The sequence below is a fragment of the Acromyrmex echinatior genome, chromosome 19 (assembly GCF_024713525.1).
Source record: "Acromyrmex echinatior isolate Ae372 chromosome 19, ASM2471352v2, whole genome shotgun sequence".
NCBI classification, from domain to species: domain Eukaryota; kingdom Metazoa; phylum Arthropoda; class Insecta; order Hymenoptera; family Formicidae; genus Acromyrmex; species Acromyrmex echinatior.
In genome coordinates, this window is record NC_141870.1 from 283216 (window position 1) to 291486 (window position 8271).

The 8271-nt window shown below is 29.0% G+C and overlaps 1 long non-coding RNA gene across 1 annotated transcript; it reads left to right on the forward strand.

Moving 5' to 3' along the window:
* The first annotated feature begins 880 nt into the window (after positions 1 to 880).
* On the forward strand, positions 881 to 7422 carry LOC105147268 (uncharacterized). Its single transcript, XR_015548262.1, has 2 exons — positions 881 to 1020; positions 1336 to 7422. It is a non-coding gene; the product is annotated as an uncharacterized LOC105147268 (long non-coding RNA).
* The last annotated feature ends 849 nt before the right edge of the window (positions 7423 to 8271 follow it).

Consider the following 8271-nt stretch of genomic DNA (forward strand, 5'->3'; position numbering starts at 1 on the left):
TTAACTCCCTCCTTAGAGAAAATGGATGTAATGGCGTCGTAATGATTCGCTTTCATAGGTCTAATGATAAATTAATCCCTACCGTAGTTCCACGATAAAACAAAGTTAACATAGATTACGGTAAATATAAACTCTGATTAAATTTCTCCACATGCATGTCAATTAATTAAAGAACACCCTTTCAAAATGGCAACAAACGAAGAGCCATTTGATTTTGCTTCAGAATATAACTCCTTTACAATCACTATTAAACACTGTGCTTCAATTTTCAGCAGTAGACTTCTCATAGAAGCCCCGTACACTATCGGCTCAATATATCACTGACATTTAAACACTTTTCCCGCTTAAAAACGTTCGAAAAAATCTGACGCTTTTTTTCTCACCACAGCCCTGTCTCTGCTGACACGAGATCGATTAACCGTGATTTCTATTTATTTCCCTTCTCATATCAATCAATAATGAGATGGAGAAGCGAAGAGAATTTCATAATTAGCGACACATAATCGCGTCGTAGATGGAGCGCCATCGACTCCACCCTCCAAAATCGCAAATCGAATAACGCTCCTTTCCCCGTCGATCCCGCACGCATAAACACTACCGCGTTTTTTTGGTTTTTTTTTTCCGAACTTTGCGCTAGTCGAATAAAATCAGTGAAAGCGCAATCAACAGATAAAAAGAAAGAAAGAAAGAAAGAAATGAGATGAGAAGAAGAGAGCAGCGCGCTCTAATAGAAGAAGGAAAAGAGATCGCGTAACTGACAGCAGTAGATACGCTGTCTGAGTGGTGACTGGTCGACTGTATGCTGAGAATAAGCGCGGATCACGCTCTCGCGCGCAGGACAACGCGTCACGCACGGTGGGCGTGATCTGACCTCTATTCGGCTTTCCGTCGCGCTCAGCGATTGGTGGGTCCTAGATCGTGTCGCCATTTGCACACTCCTCCCATGCGCCCCACCGCGCGTCGGCGGTAAATCTCCCCCTCATCGCCGCGCCACATCGTGCGGATCCAGTCACTTGAGAGGTATCCCCCATTAATTTCTAAAATAATTATTTTATATATACATATACATATTTGTGTGTTTTGTGTGTGTGTGTGTGTGTGTGTGTGTGTGTGAGTGTGTGTGCGCGCGCGCGTGTGTGTGTGTGTGTGTGCGTGTGTGCGTGTGCGTGTGTGTGTGTTCTGTCCTTGTATCTCTCTTGCTCCCCGCTTGCTTAACCCGTTAGATGTGCCACTGATACCGTCTGATACGAAGTCTCTCTTCTCTCCTTTCCTTGCTATACGCGCATATCGCAGTTTCTTCTTTTCTTAAATTTCCTTTTGAATTTCAATTTACAGTCAGTACGAGTGATCTTTTATCAACCGCAATCTCAATCTAAATGAGACACAATTTTCCTTGTGGACCGTATTCAAGGGCGGAGACGAGTTATAGAATGTCACATCTACGTCCATGTCAAAGAATAGGAGAACGAGAGAAGTGCGAAGAAGATAAAGGGGTGGATGTCGGATCGCTGATGGTGCCCGGTTAACAAGATATTGCTCCGCACGTCTATAGATCTCCGTGCATCCAGAAAAAAGAGCGTCTTTATTTCCAAGACATGAAAGACTATCATGACCTATCATGTGTAGTAAGGATGCCAAAAATGAAGGTGTGTATTAATAAGGGTTAATAATAAAAAATAGATGACAATTTAGAATATTTTTAAATATACAAAGGATAGAAAAAAATATACGAGTATAAACAGTTATCAACTGTATCAACTGTTTTAAACACTTGGCACAGATAACAAATTAAATTTTTCTGCACTTTTCTACAAAAAATTGATATTAATGATCATTATTAAAATTTTTAAATGATATATGTACTATAACAGAACAAACTTTCAAAAAATGCAGGGCGTAGATAATATTATCTTAAAATATAATAGGAATCATTACTTCAAATTTTACAACAAAATAATATACTTATATTTATAACATCAAATTTTAGAGGAAAGTGGGATGAAACATGAACGGACAACGAGGTAAAATGATTTATTTATCAAATTTTATTAGTAACTATTTCCATCTGCTGAATGAACATAAAATTAGTTTCCTCGTGAGTTATTTAAAAAGAAATTTAAATTTAAAAAAATAAAAATGCATTTTATATTAGGTGTTGGAATTAATTCGTAGCGTTTTACAAGTGATGGGAAGTACTTTCATTAATGTATTTTTTAATGCTCATGTGAAATAAATAACATTCTTTCATTAAAAAACGCTACGAATTAATTCCAACACCTAATAATATATTTTTCCTTTTTTTTTTAAACGAAAAGCTAAAACTTATGTGCAATAAAATAATTAATGTTAAATTAATTCCTCTTTATTCAAAAATATTTAATACATAATACACAGTTTTGATTTAAAATTAATCAGTTAAATGATTTCAATACATCGCTGTATCGGCTTATTATCTAGACTTGATTCATATTCTCATTGGGTGATCTATTTTACTCTACCTAAAGAGTAAAACAAAATTAAGTTTTAAAAATCTTAATAGTAGGTATGTAATATAAACTTTTGTAAGATATGAAAAAATTCAACATTTTGATCTTGTAGTAAACATTTCAAAGTTTCTTTACTAAACTTTATTTATTTCTTATCATTAATAAACAAAATATACCTATTTTAAGAGATCTTATCCCACCTTCCCCTATTAACTACTTAATTAAATTAATTTTTTTTTATTAAATAAATAGTTTAGTACCGATTATTTTGTAGATATCATATAAATGTGCGACCATAATTTAGGATAGCCGTAAAATGATATTCTTCAATCGACTTAAGCAAAAGCTTAAGCGCTACGAAAGAAAGAGAGAAAAAGGGAAAAAGAAAGAAGGTTTATGTGAAATGGGTGCAAATCATGGACTCGCATCTAAATAGGGTTCTACGTTTACCAATCTATTCCCTTGCATAACAGTCAGTACTATATTTCGTACCCATTTCTGGGACATCACGACTTTAAAATACTTCATGAATATAAAATTTTCTTCTTTTCCCACGAATCTTTTTATATCACAGCTATTTTTAACTTTCGAAATAACGTCATATAATGCGAAATTTGCGCAATCTAAAAAAAAAATATTCCGTTTAGTTTGAAAAAAATAATTAGCATGTGAGTATCTAAGCATCTAATATGCTTCTTTCTCATTCAAATAAAATAATGTGAAACTTAAAAAAAACATATCGAAAAATACAAAGAATATCCAAATATACAGAACATTCAAAAGTGAAAAAAATTTTAGAAGAAAATGAATCACATATATTCTATAAAAAAATTAAAAATTATATACAATTTTCGAATCATTTCTTTTTTTTTAAGTAACAACTCCTGCTTTTGTTTTACCAATAAACTTTCGAATACATACAATTAATGCGAGCAACATTCTACTTTAAACGTAAATGTAATAGGAACTTTTTCTTTAAATATTACCCAGTTAAATCTTATTTTTTGATCAAGTAATTTTTATTTTTAATTAAAATTAATTTTTCTCAAGGAAATGAGATTAATAAATCTTTGTAACATTCTCAAGTGGGATAAAAAAGCAAAGAACAAAAGAGTTAGAAAAATAAAAAATAAGTAGATCATTATACTTACAATAATTATATTTATTAATTACTATAAAACTGAAATATCAATTTTTATCAATATTTGGACTTAGAATAACGCTTTTTAAAATTTAATATTAAAATTTAACCTTAAATTAAACTTATTTAAAAATATTAAATAACTAATTATAATCAAGTAACTATCAACAGTTTAAATTTCATTATTAATGTGAAATAACAAATTTACATTCATTGTTATAAAATATCTAGAAATTAGTGCTTAACTTTGACAATTAATATCCATTGTTTTCCATTTGCTCATTATTGTGATAATAATTTTTAGGTAATAATTTTACTTATAAACACATAAAACAATACTATATAAATAAATAAATTTCAAAGCAACTTTATTTCATAAATCAAATAAGAAAGATATAATAAATAATATAGCATTTAATTAAAATTGTATATATGTTCCTTTTCTTAAATTTATGTAAAACAATAATCAAGAATTAATATATATTACTATTAATACGAAATTAATATTTTTTGCACATATTTAAATAAATATCCAACCAGATGAAGTATTATTGACAATCTAAATTGAACAAAATTTATACGATTCTTTTTTATTTAAGAATGAATAATCTTCGAAATGTGATTGAAATTGAAAATTTTTAATTTTTCGTATAAAAATTAATGTACATATGAAGCTGTTCGAAAGATTAATATTTATACATTCAGCAATAAAATTAAAGCATCATCTACATTCCGAAAATAAAGAATCATCACCTACTATTGTACTATCTTCCTTCCAAAAATAGGCTACTTACTTTTAGAGCAGGGCTAAAATTACTTGCACATTTCGGCCGATTTTCAGCTTGGTTCCTGCCCCTTACTTCATCAGCCCGTGCACAGCCTAAATGCCGATCGGCATATATCTATATATATTTATAAGTTTTAATGTTATTATAATAAACGCCGCCTAAAATAAAAGAATATAATTTCGTAATCTAACTTAACTTTCTGAAATTTGCATAGTTTTTGCAAATTTCTTCTTTATTTTTCTTTATTTATAATTAAAATATTATAATACCTTATAATCAAGAGATATTTTTGTTAAAAAATTTAATTTAAATTAACTAAAAAATGTGACATTAAAAAATATATAATAATATAATGCACAAAAAGTAGCACATGTATAATCCCGTAGATGTAAGTATAGATTTCTTAATGGCTAACTTTAAAAAAAAAAAGAAATAACGAGCTTGATCTCAGGCTTTAAGGTCTATCCTTACTTTAACCAAATGCGGCAAGATAACAGAATTTCGTCAGGACAAAGTCTTGTTGATCTAGACGACAAAATATCATCGGTTATCAATGGTCGTCGAGCAAGAACTTGAAATAGCAAGCGAGTGACGAGCGAGTAACTTTGGCCATTTTGTTGAGCGCAAGGAATTTGTCGACGTTGCAATTTGACAGCCTCTGTCCGCCGTTTCCTTCCCGTTCTTGCCTTGGCCATTCGTTCGCACTCAATATATTTGCACACCACTCGATTTCTCAGTATAACGAGTGTCGGGATTTTTCCCCTCACTGAGAGATGCACTAGTCGCGTAGAGCATGGTACTTGGCGATATCGCCATATATATTATCTAAAATTGAAAAAATTTAATTGATGCAAAAAGACTAAGTATAGTTAAATATGTAATTGTCATATTTTTATCAATATTCCAATACAACAATTTTTTGGACTCGAATCGATAATGTCGTTATATTTTTGAAAATAAATTATGTTTTATGTATTATTCTGCTTTTGAAGAAATTCAAAATATTCTCATATAAAAATAAATATTTAAAATGATAAAGTAAATAAAACATTTAACAATTTCTCAATTAAATTTTTCTAAGTTTATTTATAATGTATGAACTTTACAAATATAAATATATATATTTTATATTGTACATAATTTCTTTATAAGAAGAACCGGAAGAATAAAGCTCTTTTTATTTTAAAAATCATTATTATAAAAAGTTTCACATAATTTTAAAGCATATTTTACGACAAAGAAAATATAAATTATATTTTTACGCCGAAAAACAAATTGTACAGTGCACATTACTTTCGAAAATCTTTTCCTTTCAGGATATTATCTTTGAAAATGTATTCTTGTGAGACTAGAATGAGAACTTATTATTACTTTATTTTTTACAATTATTGAATTGGTTGGATAGACCACCCCCCGGTTATTCATTATTGGACCAACTGAAAATTGAATATTAAACATTTACACTACAAAATATTGGGTCAAATAATGAAAATTTACTGAAAATATGATGTTTATTAAAGTCATTCTTGAAAGAATTCTTATAGTTACAAATCTTAAAATTTATAAACTAAACAATACATATTTTGTATAAAATAATCGAAAAAAATTATAAAATAAAGTAAACATTAATTGCATCTATCACATAAAATTGTCTACGTAAGATAATAAAATATAATATAAACTAAAATATAAACTTTTATAAAGAAACATAAAATAGTTATATAATAAAACAAATAATTACAGAACTATGCTTTATCATTGAATTGACAAACATTTCTTATGACCATAATTGCCACACCCATTTGTTTCACTCAACGTGAAATGGATTAATCATTGATCCCCCCCCCATTCATGGAAATGTATCAATTATCACATAATACCGTGCTTAAATGTAAATATTTTCTGAAAGTAAAGTATCTCATTTTAAAGCGTACATTTTCAACTTTAATGGATTTGAAGTTAATAAAGTATATTTCCATTAAATAGTTTTAGTAATCTTTGCAAAATCCAGGAAAATAAGATTAAAATGCACAAAAATGTACTGCTGCAATACTGCTGCAATTTTTGTGCTGTAGGGATCAGGTGGGCGCAACGAAAACGTTGCAATTATTGCAATATTGCAACAGCATTGCATGTTGCAGCTATATTGCAGAGATTTTGCAGTAATATTACTGCAAATTCTGTACTATATGGGGAGTGTAATTAACATGGCGACTGTTTCTTTACTAGTTTATAATTTCTCCACCACAAATGACACGATATCCACGTATAATAACAAAAATATTTAATTGGTCCATCCGCTGCACTGGTTCATTAATGACATACTTATCCTACGTTAAGGTTAATTTTTTTGTAGATGAAGAGGTGCTATAGCGAAGTACATAATTGATCGAGCCACATTATACACAATTAGAGCATTTGGGAAAAAACTTGTTATAAATAATGTTATAAATAATAATAAAAGCTTGTTATAAATAATTTTTAAAGACGGTTTATTAATTAACTATGTTATGGATCAACAAATTATTAAGTTCGATAGTTTCGAGATAAAACTTGCTTAATCTATTTAAATCCACGATTACATGGAGGCGATTACGTGATAGCGATTGGAAACAGTGTAAATATAACGCTTGTGCATCAAAACGTTAAGAAGTTGGACTGTGATTTGTTTATGCCATATCGCTTTCGGAAAAGTGTGGAACCCAATATGTATTGATAAGCTAAATTATTAAAGGTGTTTTCCAACAGCGTACATAGATAACATACTGTGTCTTATACAAGTGTCCCAATTATGACACCGTGTTATACTGCTCACATAAAATGCTAAGTACGAATAAATTATATTATTAAATTTTTCTCGCTAAAAAATTTTTCTCGCTTAAAATTTTTTCATAACTTTTGGATAAAATTAACATTTTTATCTAAAAGTTATGAAAAAAATTTTTTTAAATTTGTATCTGTACAAATTTTTTACGTTTTGAATGTAAGAAAAAATAAAAAATAACAATTTCGGGCCCGTTTTATTTTGGACGCAAAGTATATAATATCTACGTTTTTGATTTTATCAAAAAATCGTTTAAATGTTATATCCATAATATATTAATGTTCTTATAATCATTTTTCAAAAACTTCATATTCTTCATTTTTAAGTGTCTTACAACATAGAATGCGCATACTATTTTTTTACATTTGTAGCTAAAATTATAAAATATACAAAATTTTTGTAGGCATGATTTTTTTTTAGGATTCTTTTATTACTTTGTACACACATACACACAAAGTTTTTTAAATAATTGAATGCAATATCTTTGTTAATATACATTTAACATATGTTAAAAAAAATTAATAATATAGGATTGCTACTGTGCAATACAATAACTAGATTAATACGGATTAATAGATATCACAATCAGCATAATGATGCGAAGCAGAATGAAACGGTCTAGTTGACTACAATCAGTATGCCACTATACTCTACCATCCCTTCCGTTAATTACAATGCGGTCGCGTGCGTACACCCTGCGATTCGTTATGCCCGTTGAAGCGCATAATTGAAATTGCTAATAGCGTGGTTTCCTTGGCACAAAAACTGTCGTAATTTCTAGTACAACAAACTGATTGTAACAGAATATTTTACAATCTAAGTTTTTAAAAGTCACAACTTGCAAAATTTTCTTATTTCTCTAATATTAACACATGCAATAATCTTTTAATTTTCTTATAATTCTATTTCTATGTAGTAACAATAATTACGAATATAATATTAATGTAAACTTATTAATCAAAATATTAACAAAAGTTTTCTTTTAGTTACATCTCATTATGTACATACACACATATATATATATATATATAT